This window comes from Falco cherrug, chromosome 10 (genome assembly GCF_023634085.1).
Source record: "Falco cherrug isolate bFalChe1 chromosome 10, bFalChe1.pri, whole genome shotgun sequence".
Classification (NCBI taxonomy): Eukaryota; Metazoa; Chordata; class Aves; order Falconiformes; family Falconidae; genus Falco; species Falco cherrug.
The window spans coordinates 18,566,930-18,584,053 of NC_073706.1; the positions used below are offsets into that span (position 1 = coordinate 18,566,930).

Sequence of the window (17,124 nt, forward strand, 5' to 3'; positions counted from 1 at the left end):
CAAAGCCTTCGCCTGCCTTCTCACCCAAGGCCAGTGAGCCCCTCACCCACTCCTATGCCACTGCAACTGCTTCACCTTGGTTCCCCCAAAGGTGGGTTTAACAATTACTTCCCTCTCCCCGCCGTAACCATGGCACAGCTCCACCAAAGCTACCTTACACCTTTGCCTATGCCAGGAGCTGAAGTGTGGGGCAAGACGAGGGGCTTTATGGCCATGTGACACTAAGAAGCAAAGTTCCACGCTGTGGGGTACCCCAAAAGGGGTTCTGCTCCTCACCTCACTGCTTCGGGGACCTGGAGAGAGAGGACGTTTTGCCCTCTCCACCTCACACCACCTTTCCCCGCTGCAGATGTCAGGGCAGGGAAAGCAGGCGGAGGGAAGCTGGAGGAAAACAACCCGCAAGCTAGTGCGGAGCCACGGAGGAGAGCACTGGGCTGCACAAAAGGTGCCTTGTTCCCCCCATGAGGTGCTCAGGCAGCGAGTCCCCTCCCTCACTGGCAATGGAAAACCGAGCTCCAAGCGCTCCTTTGCCACCCCTCGCTGCCTTCAGCCTCCCCCTTGGGTACGAAATGTTCTCAGGCAAAAGAAAACTGAACTTTAACACGTCCCTCTCAGTCAGCACCTCGGCTCAGCTTTGGGTCCCCTTGCAGCAGGAGTGGGCGAGGGCCCCAGGTGCCCCTGGCACCTTGGGGGGACGCAGCCGGCTCGCCAGGGCCACCGGCTCCTAGTTATACAGTAACCTGTTGCTCCGGGTCCCAGCTCCACCTCTCGCTGCCTCCACATCCCTCCCCTCCCCTCTCCTCTGCCAAGAAACCTCTGTCACCTGCTCTCAGACAACCGGGGCGAGCGGCACCAGGACGAAAGGGCAGAGGAAAGCCAGCAGCAAGGGGACCCCCAGGCTGGTGCTTTGGGTGGGCTCTGCCTTGCTCTCGCTTCCACCGTTTGGGCTGGGGCACAGGCTCGCAGGCAAAGCGCCGCGCAGGGAGGCAGAGGGAGCTTGGCTGCCAGGGAATGGCAGCAGGATTGAACTAGGAGGGCACGGCTAACTGGGAGAGGACGCACAGGAGACGAGGGAACTGCGGGAGACGAAAGCGGCTTCTCAGCATTGGTAAGTCCCTAAAACTTCACATCCCCCCCTCCCCCCACCCCAGCACTTATCTACTTCAAAAGTCTGGTTGATTCAGCTGCGGAGGGAGCGTGACTGCAGAGGGGGGTGCGGCTGCGATAACTGTCAGTGTGTAGTTTTAGGTTGCTTTTCTGTTAAAAGGGTGAAAAACCATAATTTTTCCAGCATTACTTTTTCTGCATTTGTTTCCCGTTCTTGCATATCCCCACCGGAACAGACCCAGTAGGTGGCACTTTCTTGGCAGCAAAATATCTGTCTGGCACAGAGCGGGGTTTGTTTTTTGGTGGTTTTTTTGTTGTTGTTGTTGTTCCTAACGAAGTCTGAAATCGGTAGTTTTGAGCAGCTGTTTGTTTGCAAACCTCGGGGTTTCCTCCTTTCAGGATGCATGTGGAGAGAATTTTTTGCAGTTCCTCACCGGGCACCTCAGTGAGCTGCTGCTCTTGGTGGGTGAGCTCTGCCTGCCTGTGACCTTGGCAAGATTCATCACCCTACTTCAGAATGGAGGGGAGACTCACTCGAAGCTGCCCCGCTTGCTTGGGTGACAGCTCTGGTCCCTGTGAGCTTTCGCCAGCATTAACGAACTGGAGCGCAGCTCTCCTGTCCCCTTTCACTTATTTGTTGGGAAATGACAGTGCAAACTCCACCGAGGACAAGGCTCAGGGACAAATGATTTGACTGACATTATTTTTAAATGCTGGAAATAATTGTGAGACAGTAGTAAAATATGGTGATTGCCCTACTGTAATTAGGGCAACGGGGAGTAACGCTTTCATCGCTGGGCTGCTCTGAAATGCTGCATGAAGCGAATGCCATAACAGGGATCAGATCCTTCAGTGGTTGCTTCTCTGGGAGCATCAGCACTGGGCTGCTTTGGTGGGATCTGCCCCTGTGAAGGACTTTTTCTGAGTTAAAAGACATGACAGCAACAGGCTCAGCCTGCAGCTGACACACAACAGCCTGGCTGGCTGAAGCAGAGACCTGAGCGGGGTTTCACCTGCAAATGCCGCATGCGGTAGCACATTCCTGGCTCTGGTCAGTTAAGCGATTGAGTTTTCAGTTTATCAGGAAGAAAAAATAGTTTTTCACCCACAGAAAGGGCAGGCAGCGGTATTGAATCAAGGTGTCCTTTAAAACAGGACTGTGAGAAGGACTTGGGATCCACTGTGGGAACGTGTCAGTAAGTGGCAAAGGTCATTGCTTCGCCCTGTTTAAAACCAAGGCTTTAATTGGTATTTGGGATAACGCTAACAGCTCAGTCCCTGATGCAGTTAGGCCTGGGTCATGCCTGCTGCTGGTTTCCACCACTGAAGTGTTAGGAAGCCAGGCTGGCCAGGGATCTGCTGCTCTTTCAGCTGGATCCCAGCCCTCCAGCATATGCAGGTGGTCCAGTGCAGGATTTGCTTTGCTGTACTCTGCAGGGCAGAGGGAGTCTGTTGTATATAGAGCTTAGAGGGACCGGGGGGCGTTTTGGGCACCTGAGAAAAATTTGAGTGCTGGCATCACTGAAGTGGATGTTGGTGAAGTCCCGGGAAGGAAACAGCTGTGAAAGATGGTGAAGCCCAGCTGCTGTGTGTGCACGCACGCACGACTGTTTGCTTGGTGTGATAGAGCAGTTTGCCAAGACAAGCTTCCAGTCCTTGGCTTTCTGCCCCTCTGCCGGTCAGCACCCAGTGTCAGAGTGGGCAAAGACACCCGGAGAGGTGAACAGCCCAGCCGCTGCACAGCACAAGGAGGAAATTTCTTCTGGGCCACGGGCTCTGTGTCACAGAGGCAGACAGGCTCTCTCCTTCAGTGCCCACCTTTGCTGATGGCAAACAGCTCCCCATCAGTCAGAGCGGCAAAGCCTGGTCCTGAGCCTGGTGAAACGGGTCCTACAGATTGTTGCTTCTGGGGCTTCGCCTGCCCAGCTCTCATGGATGCAGGCACCTGGTCTGTACAGACCAGCTTGCCAACTTGGGTGGCAGCTCGCTTGTGTGCGCGCAGGTGAATAGCGGAGAAGACACTGTCTGCGGTAACATTAACAGTGGCTACCCTTTTGTTGGGCTGTCCTGCTGTGGCTGCCTGCCCAGAGTCAGCCAAGGGCGTGAAGAGCCAGGCACGGGTTGCACAGAGGAACCCAGGCCTGCTAGCTCCGCTTTGGCTGTATGTCCAGAGCAGGAGACACTGCTGGGAGATGGCCTTGGGGCCAAATCTGCCAGATGTTTGTTAGCATCTGACCCTTGACAAGGTGGCTTTGAATGTGCTGGAAAACAGAATGCTTTTCATAGGGTCACAGGATAATTCAGGCTAGAAGTGAAAGAGATTCAGAAGAGAACCTACTGCGCTAAAGGACTCCGGAGGTTTCAGTCCTTGTGGCAGACAAAGAAAGGAGTGAAACAGGGAGAACATACGCGTTGGCTTGCATGGGCTTGAGAAACATCCATATAAAATAGCCTTTGCACCCGGAGTTGAGTGCGTTGGGGAGCCTCAGAGTATTATTCCCAGAGGGCTGGATCCTGGGGTGCTATTTTGTCTCCGTCACACACTCTACTTGCGTCCTGTCTTCTGTGCCATGGTCTCCCTGGAAGTGCTAGGTCAGAGCAGGCCTGTGGTTTTGATGAAGACTCAGCAGTCTTCTCCTTGTGTGGGGCTGAAGTCTGGCCTCACATCCACTTTACCTAACAGTGGTCAGCAGCACTGCCCTTAACTCCAGGGCAGATGTTAGTGCACAGCCTTTAGCCTATGAGTTTGATGTGACTGGCAATGAAATAAGCACCCTTTAAAAATCCTCAGGCCTTACAAGCCACCCAAGCAGAAATGCCATGGAAGGTCCACAGACTTCCATAGTGACAGATGGTTTCCCACACTGTGGTAAGGTTTTATCAGCAGCAGGGTGACTGCCTGGATCAGCAGCAGCTATGCAGCACCAGGCAGATCTAGCAACACTTAACTGTGCCAGCACGGCCTCCTGAACCACCTTGCTTTGGCCAAGGTTCAGCAGGTGCCCAGGGAAATACCCACCTGCCTGCCCAAGAGGTATTCAAGCCTCCCACTCGAAGGGAGGGGAAGGATGGTACCTTCAAAAACCCTCCCCACTCACCCAGCCATGTTATAGATGAGTCCTTGCACCATCAGAAATGGTGCCAGGCACTGCACAATGCCTGAGTGACACAGGAGACGAGATCCAAGGGGGCCCAAGAGGCCCCAGATCACAACAGGACTCCCAGATCTCCACCTGCCCACAAGACCACACAGCTTTTCATCTGTCAGCATTACAGCAGAGAGGCGCGTTCAGGATTTTCATGTAGTGGAGAAGCTGTGAACAGCAACTCCATTTGCAGAGGTTTTGAAATGGCAAGCTCAGGGAATAAGCATGCTGTCACCCATCCCTAAAATATTTAGTTCCCCTGCATCAGATCCGTGCCAAGAGGAGTCCAAGGGCTTCCCGGAGAGAGCTGATCCCACACATTGATGCTGCCCCCCACACACTAGTGATGTTGCGCTGCTCCCACATGAACAAAGCTAACTCTGTGCACAAGGCGAGAGTTCATCCTTTCCCAAGGGAGCGAGAGGCTTCCCTTCTCCTGGGCTGGGGATGGTGCCGCCAGCAAACTTGAAATGCATGATGCCAGGGAGGGCAGGTTAATCAAAAAAGCCCTGGTATTTTTATTTCCTGGTGATCCAGCTATATCAGGAGGAATTGCAATTAAGAAGGGAGGGAAGGGTGTGTAGCTGAGCGCTGGACCGGTTTGGAGATCTTCCCCATTCACCTGCACTGCAATTGCCCAGGAGAGCCCAGCCCTTGTTCCCATTCCCCAAATGCTCCCAAGGGCATGACTGCAACGTGCTCACTGCCACTAAAGTTCTGCTGAGGGAGAAGACCAAAAGCTTCCCAACCCATGGGAAAAGGAAGCCAGAGGTGGGGAGTCACAGGCTCTGCCTGTTCAGCTGCCCTGGAACTGCAACTGAAGTAGCCAGACAAGCTGCTTTGGCTCCAGTTTGTTTTGAAGCACCAAGTGCATCCCAGAGGTGGCTGTCCCTGCAGTCATGGTTGGATTAGGGGGACCCTTGCATCTGCACAAGGCAAGAGGCCAAGGCTGGGCTGCTCTGTGTCAGAGCAGGCGGCAAGGTGCAGCCCCAGCTGACACAGCAGCAAGGGCCTGCTCAGGATGCTCCGTGCCTTTTCATCCATCGCTGCCTACAGAGAAGGGTCACAAATCATCCTCGCTCACAAGCATCTCCCACCAAGATTCTCCTTACCCTGCTGAGATGGGCCAACACATCTCACGTACCAGAAACCCTCATCTCAGGTGCCAGGGGCACATTCCCACATCCAGACCGCAGCTGGGTCTTCACACCCTGAGGCATTAGCCCACCTATTCATCTCTCCTCTCCCACACCCCAAGATGCTGCCCTGGCTTCTCTTAGGCATTTCAGCTGGGATGGAGGAGCTGAGCACCTCCAGGGCAATAGGCATCAAGACCCAGGTCAGAAAGGGGCAGCAGATAACATTTTGCAACAGCCCTGGCTGTCATGATGGGCAGCTGTGGCACAAACAAGCCCTCATGGCTCACAGGCCTCCAGCCCAGGCTTGCCCTAGTTGATGGCAGCTCTTCCGATGGCCAGTAGAGCAGTAACTCTCCACATTTGGTGGGCTGTGGACTTCAAACACCACCTTGGAAAGGGCCAGCTTTCCCTTTTTTGGTTTCCCGTTGGGGTACTGGCCCCAAAAAGCTTTTCATAATTTGAACTTGTTCAAATTTTGTTCTTCATGCTTCCTTCTTCTTTTTCCCCTTCTGCCTTATCAGTCTCAATCTGTCCAGATTTACATCCTACAAAGGTAAAGTGCAGACCATCTGAATGGCAATAAATCAAAGTTCAGCCACCCAGCTGTAATGCTCACCATTGCTGAGTAATTCAAAAAGTGAAATAACTGCTGCTGGTGGGACAGCAATTAAGATCAAGCGCACAGGCACAGTCCAAGTCAACATCACCCTCTCCCGGACTGTTTACATGTAACTTTCCCCTTGCTGAAGATGACCAGAAGCAGGAACTATCTGGGAGCCAAGACAGTCCTAACCTCTTCATGCGTTAGAGATATTGGCTGCCAGGAGAACGAGCTGCCACCCAAAACCAGGGGCTCTTCCAGATCGCAGCACCAGCAAACACAAAGCAAAACCCAAACCCTGACCCATCTCACTGCTGTGGACTATGCAAAGTGGCTTGTCCTGGTCTGCCGTTCACTCCTCATTACCGCCAACAGGACTCCTTGGGGGTCCCCCCTCACCCTACCACTGCCGACAGGAGAAGGTTGGCAATAAGGAGGGTGCGAGTAGGTGCTGCCCTTGGTCAAGGCGTTGCTCACAGGGGGTTGGGGCTTAGGCCAGAACTGAACCTTGTGGACACTAAATCCTCCAAGTCAGGTTTGAGGCTTTCACTGGTCACTTTATGGAGAAAGAAGCAGTGACTCTGCCTTTGCTCTGTCTGTGCTGTGGATAAACACAGAGGTGTCCATTTGCCTGAGCCTGAGACACTGCTTTCATCACTAATCCACTTTACAAAAACACTGGAGAGAGGAGAAGCGAGAAAGGTAATTGCACCCATGACATCCCGTAATAAATCACAGGCTGGAGCCTGCTCTTATTCCTGACACTGTTGCCTCTTAATTATAGCTGTGTTCATCTGAGGAGACAGAGTAGGAGAGCCAGGCTTTATGCAGAAGGGAGCACTAATTAAAACCACTCTGTTCCCTAGAAAGATATTAATGCTTTCCTCTGGGGAAGAAGTGAATGGACTCGTCCCTGGCCATTCCCGCAGGTTAATCTGTAGCACTGACTTCCACACAGCAAGGCAGTTAGTCTTGTTTTCAGTATGGGATGCTCCTGGCATTGCTTCTAGGATGAGATATGGAACTTCCAAAATTCTCTGAAGAAGGAAGAGGAATAACATGTACTCAGGTAGCCTGCAGGTGTGAGCGTTGCTTGCCTGGTGTAAGGTTAGGTGGTAGGGGATGGCTCTTCAGTCAATGTACGCTGACCACAGTAGAGTTTGGCAAATTGTCCCTTGCTGAGACTCCAGCCTTTAATATCTGACCCAGGCAGGACTTCTGTGATGGACAGTGCATCCCAGGCTGCACCCAAGTAAATCCTCTGACTGGAATTAGATAGACTTCAACAGGCTTGAGCCATGCTCAGCTCCACGTGGGAGGACAGTCAGGTCCCTTGGGCTGGCAGGGGAAGGAGTCTGGTACCACCAGGCACATGCGCCAGCATCTCTAGATGATCTCCAGATGGGCTTGGTACCTGACCACGCAGGCAGGTGCACTGCTGATTCACCTCTATTTTTCCAACATCTGCAAACACAAACCCTTCTAAATTGCAGGAGGACAGTAGTACACCCAAGAGATGGAAACAGCAGTTTGCCCCACTTGAAGTCAAAAGGTGTAAGTCAGCATTCTCCAGCTGGCCCTGGGGAGTTTTGATAGCAGAGAACCCAAGCTGGTGAAGGGAGGGTCCAGCCCAGCACCCAGGCACATGCTCACTCCAACCAGGCACTCAAAGCCAGAGCGGGTTGGATGTGAATAACATAGGGAAAACCTTGGGTTGGATTTTCCCCTTGATTTTTGCAACAGAAGAGTCAGGGCAGGAGAGTAAATGTGATATGAAAGGCTCTCAGGGTTAACTGTAGATCCATAGGACTGTCAGGTTCATTGCTGTGAGTTGCTACTCCTTGGAGAAAAAAAAAAAATTGACAAAATTTCACCAGCTGAAAAAAAAAAAATTGCCAGAAAAGCTGCAGCTCAGTCAGAGCAGCTGCTGCACTAAACTAGACAGGAGCAGGTTCAACAGGATAAATTGAGAGTAAATGTACGAGAGCTGCTTATTGCTGGCCTTTGCCAGTATGAGCAGGTAACACCCTAGGTGTGGTCAGGCCATCAGCAGTCTGAGCAATCCTCCTGACATGGAAGCGCCCTTTACGCACCGCTCCTCTGCACTGCTGCGTCTGCTCCGAGCTTAAAAATAAAGAAGGAAGGGCTCCACGGATATGTGACTTGTTACGAAACTTCCAATACTCTTCAACTTGGAAGAGAGACAGCTGAGGTGCTGTTTGCCTCGACACCTGCAACACTGCCCGTGGCATGGAGACACAGAATAAGGGAACAGTTGTTTACTGATAACAGGGCTAGGGGGCATCCCATGAAACTGGCAGCTGGCAAGTGCGGCACAAACAAAAGGAGACAGCTGAGCGCACCATGCAGAGCCGAGCTGCAGAGCATCTTGCCACAGGCCATTCAGGATGTCAAAAGTTTATGCGGATTGGCCAAAAGCAGTTGGACAAATTCAGGGATGAAAAAGGGTACCGAGAGTTCTTAAATCCCACTGCTGGAGGCTGGGAAACTTTGCAGAGAGGCTCCCCGTGTACCTGTCCTGTTCTTGTCCTCTCCTCTGGGCATCCACATGTGCTACAGCCATGCATGCACTCCCAGCCTGCCACCCAAGCAGGAACCGAGCACGGGTGATGGGAGAGGTGATGGATCGCCCCATGTCCAGGCAGCTGTCTAGCTCCTCTGAGCCAAAAGGGAGGCTGGAAGGGAGGAGAGACGCTCCAGCCCTAGCAACTGCTCAATTGTAGGAAATGTCGTGCGAGTTTAATCACAGCCTCGGAAGTGAGGACCGAGGGTGGCTGAAAGAAACAAGCTGAGCGGTCAAAGCCCGCCTGCTGTAGTCACATGCAAACTAGACCAGACAGGTCCCCAGAACATCTGCTCCACAGCTGGCACAAGCCCTGAGACACTCCTGCTTTCTGGTCCCTGCCTGCCAAGACCTTACGAGCAAATGGTCAAAGGTTAGAAGGCTCTAAAGCAGTGGAGAAGGCTGTGGGAGAGCGCTGGGCTGTCACCACCCTCGGCAGTCCCTGGTATTTTCCCTAGAGCACAGTGTGTGACGCTGGTTCCAACATGATCGGTCCTTGCCAAGACAAGTGCATGTGGCTGCCAAGATGCTGCTTGCAGGGGCCGTGCTCCGCTCCAGTGCCGCGTGGGTGCCTGGCACACAGGTCCTCTTGTCTCAGAATCCTGTCCCCCAACAACTCAAGCTAAAGGAGGACTTGAAAAGCTCATGACACCCAGCTCAGCAGTAGGCCCACACTAATCTCTTGCTGATATTCAGTCCCACAGGGAAGGACTGAGGAGAACCAGGAACAGCACCTTGTTCCAGCCCAAGTGAGCACCACCAGCCAAGATGCACCATGGCTGCACAGGCTGGAAGAGCATCTCCATGAAAGGTTGGCAATAGCCTCTTGTAGACTGCTGTGGGCAGGAGGGCTGTGACCCGCCACAGCCAGGCCATGAAGAGAAATCAATGGAAGGGCTAAAAATGACAAGTACGTATATTCGTCTACAGTTGAAGAAGAACTGCACAGGGGGGCTGGCTAACAGGGCTGCACCTCTGCTGTCAGGAAAGCTGGTATTTGCTGACACGAAGGATAAATTACTTTGGTTTCTCTGTTCAGCCAGAGGCTTCCTTGTTCCTCTCAAAGCCCTGTGCTCCAGGGCCACCTGCCCCTTCCTTCAAAATGTCCTTCCCAGAATACCCCAGGTTCTACAATGTGCGTGTTTAGGCAAAACCCTGCTTCTGCAAACCTTTCCTTGCTCCAGAGGTGACCCATAAACCTGTAGCTCATGTAAGGATCAAGGTACCCTAAAGACCGCTCAAGCACAGTGAGGAGAGCTACACAGGTTGTGGTAAACACCACCCCTGCTGCCTCCTTTGGCTGCAGGAGAATCCACGTGGCCTGTGTTGGCGTAACCGCATGCCACTCTCCAATAGCCCCAACCCTTGCAAACACAGCTTGTCCACCTGGCATAAAAGGGCTTTCTTCTCCCTCCTCTCCTTTTTGAAGATCACAGGGTGTTTCAGGCCAGAAGGGACCTCAGAAGCTCTCTCATCCAACCCGAAGCATGGTCAGCTCTGAAATCAGTACAGGTTACACAGGGTTTTACTCAGCCTGTTCTTGAAAAATCTCTAAGAACAGAGACGGCACAACTTCTCTGGGCAACCTGCTCCATAGGGCTGATGTTCCCACAGCAGAAAACATCACCTCCATGTCTGTGCACAGCTTTAGTTTTTTGGGACTGGAAATCCCTGGGGCATGCAGAAGCAACTAGTGAAACCTTTCCTCAAGATATTGCAGGAAACTCCTCTCTCCCCTTCCCAGCCTTGCAATCACTCCTGGTTTCTCCCAGCCCAGCCCCCACAGGCTCTCATCCCAGGCCTCTGCTGCAGGAACCAATTATGCTTTTTCCTCCTTGCCCTTGCAGGAGATTAATTTTTTTGTGGCAAGATTGTTAAAACATTTCTGCACTGTTAGATTAGAAACTGCCATTTAAATTCTTTTGATAAAGCCAGCCTCACACATCCTTCTATTCTAAATGAAACAAAGGGAACTTTTTGTTTGTTTGTTTGTTTTTGGAATGCTCTCTCACGGGACCATTCTGGTTACTGTGTAACTGGCTGCTCATGCCGCAAAAAAACCCTCCTGCCAGCCTCATCCACAGAGCTTAGTAGCTTTACTGAAAGCCCAAACATGGGAAATCAACCCAGGTGAGAGATGATGACCCTGTAAAAGCCCAGGGTTCACCTGCAGGCATGCAGGGGTTCCCAGCTGCTTGCACCCCCATGGTGCTCCTTCATGTGCCGGCACAAGGGCTTGTAGGGCTGGGCTGCAGGTCAGATTCTGGAGCTGATCAGGCTGGAAAATAAACCAGCGAGTTAAAAAAAATGCACATGTGGGGGGAGCGAGGTTCAAGCCCCATTGGTTCCTGCTCTAGGTTGGAGTGCTCTGGCATGCAGTTGCTGAGGATGATCAATGAGGTGGTGGCCAGGGACAGCGGGAGGCTGGGAAGTGCTGAAGCTGCTCCTGGAACCAAGACTGTAATTCATCACGGTATGGTGCAAGTTGCTAAGGCAGAGTCAGGACCATTTGCTCATCTTTAGCCCCAGGTTTGGGAGTAAAAATCAAGCAGGAGTTTAAAAGCAGGATCTAGCAGAGTAACGCTGCTGTATCTAGTGGCGTGCCCAAGGGTTAATACAAGGAACACAAGCAGATTTGCTGGCGGAAGGCTCCAAACACTACAGCTCAGTCAAGACCCACACACACGACAGAGAGATGAGTTGCTTAAAAAGAGGTTAGAGCGAGCAGGCAATGAGGGAGCCCAGTTGGATCAGCTGCACTTGTGTCCATCCCCCACGGGAATGCCAGGCACTGACTGCAGCTCTTCCCCTGGCAGACAGTCTGTGGCTCTTTCCAGCTCCGGCTCCTGCACTGCACCTCTCCTGCAGCCGTGGTAGCTCCTCCCCTTGTAGTCATTCATGTGTTCCTCTTTGCAAGGTGGTAAATTTTTCTAGTGCCCTTTCCTTGATGGGAGCAGAGCCCTGCAGAGTCTAAAAGACACAGTGAAGGAGATGCAGGAGACATCTGTCAGACCGGTGAGCTGGAATGTCACCTCTGAGGTGCAGTTTGTATCCTAAGAAAAGAGCAGGGCTCCTGCATAGGGTTTTTGGGAATAACACCTGGTTCTTTTCTCCATTTTCTGTGACTGTGCATCTTGTCTTCTGAATCCAGTACCAAAGCAGGGCTATCCTCAGTTGGGCATGAACGTTTGGTTAAATGTTTTGCAACAGTACATGTTTTGCATCAGCAATGAACATTACGGTTCCTATGGGGACTCTGTGGGAACCCAAAAACCTCAGCATTTTGCAGGTAAAACAAATAAATCACTGACAGCAGAAGCACATTTTGATGAACTCGCATTTCTGCCTTTCAGAGATGACTGGAAACTGATAAATCACAATTTTCCATATAGAATCTACCATGACATACATATGAAAATACCAACAGAAAGAAAGAAAAAAAAAAGCTAGATTAGACTGCTACTAAAAACTGCCCAAATGCTGCCACATGGCCATTTTTTCCTTATTCCCACTCTCAGCAGCACAGCCCGCTCCCCTGCGCCAGGTGGTTGATGAATCCTTGTTGATGCCAGCTGCTAGCACCCTGAGACAGGAGCTCAGTGATATACCAGCAGCGAGCTGCAGTCTGCCAGCTTGGGCATTTATTTCTGTTACATGGGCTGGGCCCTGTTCTGGCTGCCTGTGCTCCTGCTGCGGATCCCAGCATGTGAGCCGGCATCTCAGGGCAGCCCAGGATGGGAGGATTGAGGGAACCAGCAGCAGCCCCTGAACAAGACCCCGCTCACCCTCTGTGCTCGCAGCGTTTGGGAGATGTGTCTGTTGCCTGCATCAAAGGAAAGATAACAGGTCAGAGCCCCAGGTGCGTTCCAAGGGGCTGAATACACCTCCCATCCCCTGCCACACCAAAAACTGATCCGAACCCTGCCACGTCTCTGAAAGCCCAGTTGCCACCAGGTCATTGAGCTGGTGAAACTGATGTCCGCTTGTTCTCCTGCAGTGACACTCAGAGCCGAGCTCCCACGTGCCAAGTTTTAGCTCAAATGAATTGTTAGCAAGTAGCCAAAAATACACAGACAGGATATGAGTAGGAAGCACAAAATGGGGTGGGAAGAGATGGCATTGTCGTAATTAGCCTAAGAAAGCTGGAAAAGCCTTAAACATCAAATGTGATTTTCAAGAGATGAATCTCCTCCCTCAAATCTTCTGCCCCACGCTCCCAGCAAAAACCCCAGGGTGAATTTTACAGCAGGAAATGAAAATTATTGATGCATTAGCTTCCCTAAGCCCCAGCTGCTGTAGGCGGACATTTAGGAGTAGGAAGCAGAGTGAATATACTCTGTATTGCTATATATACATATGCCTAATACACTCTCCATATGCCTGTACTCACTGGTATAGACAGAGGGGGATAGGCTGCAGCTGTCTCCCTTTCTTTGGGGAAAGATAGGATGGTGTGACCTTCCTGCGCAGGGAAATAAGTATTTCTTGGTTCAGGATTTACCATTCATGTTCTACATCTTGCTGCAACCCCAGAGACTTCAAGGTGACCATGCTGGAGACAAACTGAAGCTAAACATGGCCCCCAAAGTGGCTCTCAGCCTAATAACAAGCTTTTCTCCAACGGAGAAAAAGCTCTTGGCACACTGACCGTCAGGCGACATGCCTGAATTTCTGCCAGGCAAGTGAATCAGCGTTTCAGGGAGTGACCAAAAATGCCCTTCCTTTAGGAGGTGGTGGTGGAAACGTCCCGCTGATATCAACACCCCTGTCTTGCTCATGAACCAGTCGGCATGGAGGAGTTCATTTACAAACCAAAGTCCTTCCACCCTTCCTGAGGGTCGGTGAGGGAGCAGCCACACCACCCTGTCACCTTTCCTTGAAGCATTTCAGCCCTGTTTGGGCTGGCACTAGCCAGGCAAGTGATGTCCAGGTTTAAGTAACACAGGGCCTCCTGGGGCTAAAGGCTTTTGCTGGGAAGTAATGTGGAAAACGAATTGGCTTCCCAAAATTATCTGTTAGGCTTTACAGGTCTCCTGTAAAAGCAGTAACAAACCAGGACTGCTAAGGCTAGCTTGTAAGCATTGCACAGTATTAATACAAGGTGGGGTCACAGCGTACTTACACATTAAAGCAATCATTTAATGAACAATTAAGGCACTTGAGTGATTAGCTCACCTACCTATACATCCACAGCTGGCAATAAATGACTGACACCCACCAGGAGCTAGCAAGGAGCACCCCGGTATTATCAGTGTGTTGTCAGTGTGGACGTGGCAGCTGACACTGGACCAGATAGTTTTAAAGCTTCTGGAAGAAGCAGTTTTGCTGCAGGTGCTTTGCATAAACACACCACCACCTTTCAAGTATGGATGTGACAGCCCTGAGCAAATCCGCTTTTTTCCCTTGAAGTCCCACCATGAAGAATACCACTTTGCTGTGTCCTCAGCCTTAACATCACTATGTGAAGCAGCAGGGACACAGCAGGAACCCTCACACCTTCTCCACCCCTGGCCACCAGCCCACGTTGCCCCTCTGGTGCCAGCCTTTTGCCAAGTCTCCCAGTTGTTTCACAAATGCCTTTGAGCCTGGAAAAGCTGTAAGAGAAATAAGAGATATTCTCACTATACAGCGAGGTGCACGTGAGGAACAGCTCTGGGGGTCGGCACTTGCAGTCAGGAGACACGAGCACACTGCCAGTTGCGCACAGGATTTGGTGCTTTGGAGGCGATTCAACACCCTCCTTCAGGCTGGGCTGGAGCAGAACAGGGTAGTGCCTTGGGCCATTATCCGTCCTGCTCTAGAATGACACACACGTGGAGAGTCACTCCCTATTTTTACTGGCCTGATGTCCGAGTCCTGATTGCTACACAGAGAAAACAGAAAGGATCCCATTCATCGACACAGTCACAGCGCCAAACCCTTCCCCCCTTCTAAAAATCACAGCTACACCCCCCTCGCCAGCAGTGATCCAGTGCCTGGAGTCTAGCACCAGGCTAGGAAAAGGGGATCTTTTTTTTTTTTTTTTTTGGGGGGGGGGGGGCGGGTGTTGAGGAGTGTTGGATAAAGATGCAAGACAGAGATACCTTCAGCATGACAACAACCAGCACATCTCTTCAGCAAACTTTCTGGGTACCAGGCGCGCTACGCCCACAGGTCCTGCCAGCACCACCGCATGATGGCTGAAGCCCTCCAGCCTTCCCAGGCAGCTCCACAGCCAGCACCAGCCTCCCACAGCTCCCATCTGCTGGGTGCTGCTGGGCACAGGGCAAGGGAACAGGCTTTGCTCAGAGAAGAAGTGGGCACAAATAAAAACAGGACAGAGGAAAAAACTACAAAAATACCCCACAACACTCTTCTTTTCCTGGGAAGCCTAGGGAACACGTCATATTTTTTTCTTTCTGGGGAGTGCAGTGACTCACATTACACTTTCTCCCACTGGGGTAGTTTTGAACTAGGGTCTTTTAGTTTAAACCATTTAATGAGCTTTTATACAAAGTACACTTATCTGCCTCCTTCCATCCTTCCAAAAGCATCTATTAATATTTGGCTCATTATTTCTGGGCCTGGTTCTCAAGCTTGCTGAACTGCGGCCCAAGCATAGGTAATGCTCAGCTTGGTACCCCGGCAGGAAACAGGCTCAGCAGACACACAGCAAGCTCAAACCTGCTCCGTGTTTTTCCTCCACCCAGCTTCTGCGGGATTCCTCCAACAGAGAGGAAAAGTGTAAATTCAGGAGCTGTGACTCAGCACAGGGACTCTGCAAACAAGTCTTTCAGAGAAGGGTAGTGGAGTGAGTTTCCAGTTTTTTCCCAAGATCCAAGATCTTGGAGACTGGCCATTTGTGCATTTTCCCTGGGTATTTATAAAGCAAGGCACTGTCTAGACTTGCTTTTGTATTTCTTGAAAGAAGGTTTTACCTTCTGGCAGGAATACAGAAACTTCTAGTTTGGTTCAACGAGCCTGCAGAGCCTTCCTCTCCCGTGCTGAGAGCCTCTAGTGCTGCCTGGACTCCTCACCTGGACCAAAATTAAGGTCTGTTTGCGTATCACCTACGGACTGGAAAGAGCCATGCACAAGCTGTATGTGTGTGCTTAGCAGGACATGGGGGGGTAACTTCCCACAGTCTCTCTAGGCGGTTTGTGAATCTCCCATCAGGAATTTGTAAGGATGGGCACTTCTGCTCCGTGGTATCAGTTTGTTTCTGGGCATTGCCTCCCAACCTCTAGTGCAATCTAGCAGGGCTGTGTGGTCGCCCAGGGACTGCTCATGCCAAGGCCAGCTGCTGGACAAGCCTGTGGGCGTTCCCCTCTCAGCACTGGGAAGTCCACCTAAACATTTTCTCAGGAAATACTTTTTAAGCACAAATTGTTGCTTCTGAGGAGGCAAGTGAACAAGGCACAGGCTACTTGGGTGTGAACCTCAGCAACGGGTATGAATCTTATCCTGATGCTCTGCAATATCTGGGCACAGCATGGAAGGGCACCACGCATAAGGAGCGGAGACTCAAACAAAAAGTGGTAATCGGGGTCCATCAGACCTGGGAGAGGGGTGGCTGTAGATCTAAGGTGCCTCAGTCTAGAAAAGCTGCTACTGCTTCCCCCATGGAGGCTAAAGAACACTTGGTTCTTCTCTGCTCAGACCTGCGCTGACCTGTTGGGTTGGGTTACATTTATCCAGGTGCTTGTCCCCTGGAGAATCCCCACAATGTGAAAAATCGCATGTACAGAACAGGGAGTGTTTCTTCCAGACACCCAGCACGTTGTACCCGCTGCCTGTGACTAACTGCTGTAACATGGTACGTGCTATGCACACCCTAAAACTACACATGCATTCATGCTCACCTCTTCCACAGGGGCTAGCATCTTCCCAAAGTGACCTGTGATCTCGAGTGCCTCCATCACCACAAAGATAACTTGAAAAGCTGCCATGGGTGGGAGGGAGGAAGGAAAGAAGAGCAGGACTCACCACTTCCCAAAACTTGGGGCACTGTAAAAACATTTCAAACAACACAGACAAGAATGGGGACTCCGAGGGTCACCAGAGAAATACCGGTTCCCCTCTCCAGGAATCCCCAGCGACAGGTTAAATCGATAAAAGAGTCATGAAGTTCTGACTTGGTCCCACTGAACCACCATGATTTGCAAGGCCTGATTTGCAAAGACAGGGTTTGGAAATTCAGATGGGACAAGATCCTTGCTTCCTTGCTTTTATTAAGGAGCAGCAACAACAACAACCTGTTCATTTGTTTGGCTGGCAGCTTCTTTGCTCTGGATTTGGGTTTCCCCTGATGCTTTCTGACTAACCCAAAGATGGTTTTCTTTATGAGTACATGTTCTTGGTAGACATCCTACTGAGCAGGTCTGAATTTCTTTTGGTGAGCCCTGACAGGCATCCTTACTGGCAGGTTCAGAAAAGCAACCAAATCAGGAGAAGGGTGGTTTCATCATCCGGAGGCTGGGCCAGGACACAAGACACCCAGGTTAAGTTCTCAGGTCTGCCACAGGTTTCCAGGGTCCATCTCCAAGCACTTTTAGGGATCTTTAGATT

General features: G+C 51.4%; 1 protein-coding gene across 2 annotated transcripts in view; it reads left to right on the forward strand.

Annotated features, from left to right (window-relative positions):
• The first annotated feature begins 760 nt into the window (after positions 1-760).
• Positions 761-17,124, forward strand: part of EPS8L2 (EPS8 like 2) — a 64,747-nt gene continuing 48,383 nt past the window's right edge. The window contains exons 1-2 of one of the 2 annotated variants that reach the window (XM_027804121.2): positions 761-1,108; positions 9,274-9,487. The gene's annotated coding sequence lies outside the window, so the exon portion shown is untranslated. The remainder of the gene's footprint in view (positions 1,109-9,273; positions 9,488-17,124) is intronic. The other variant, XM_014279331.3, reaches the window with a different exon arrangement.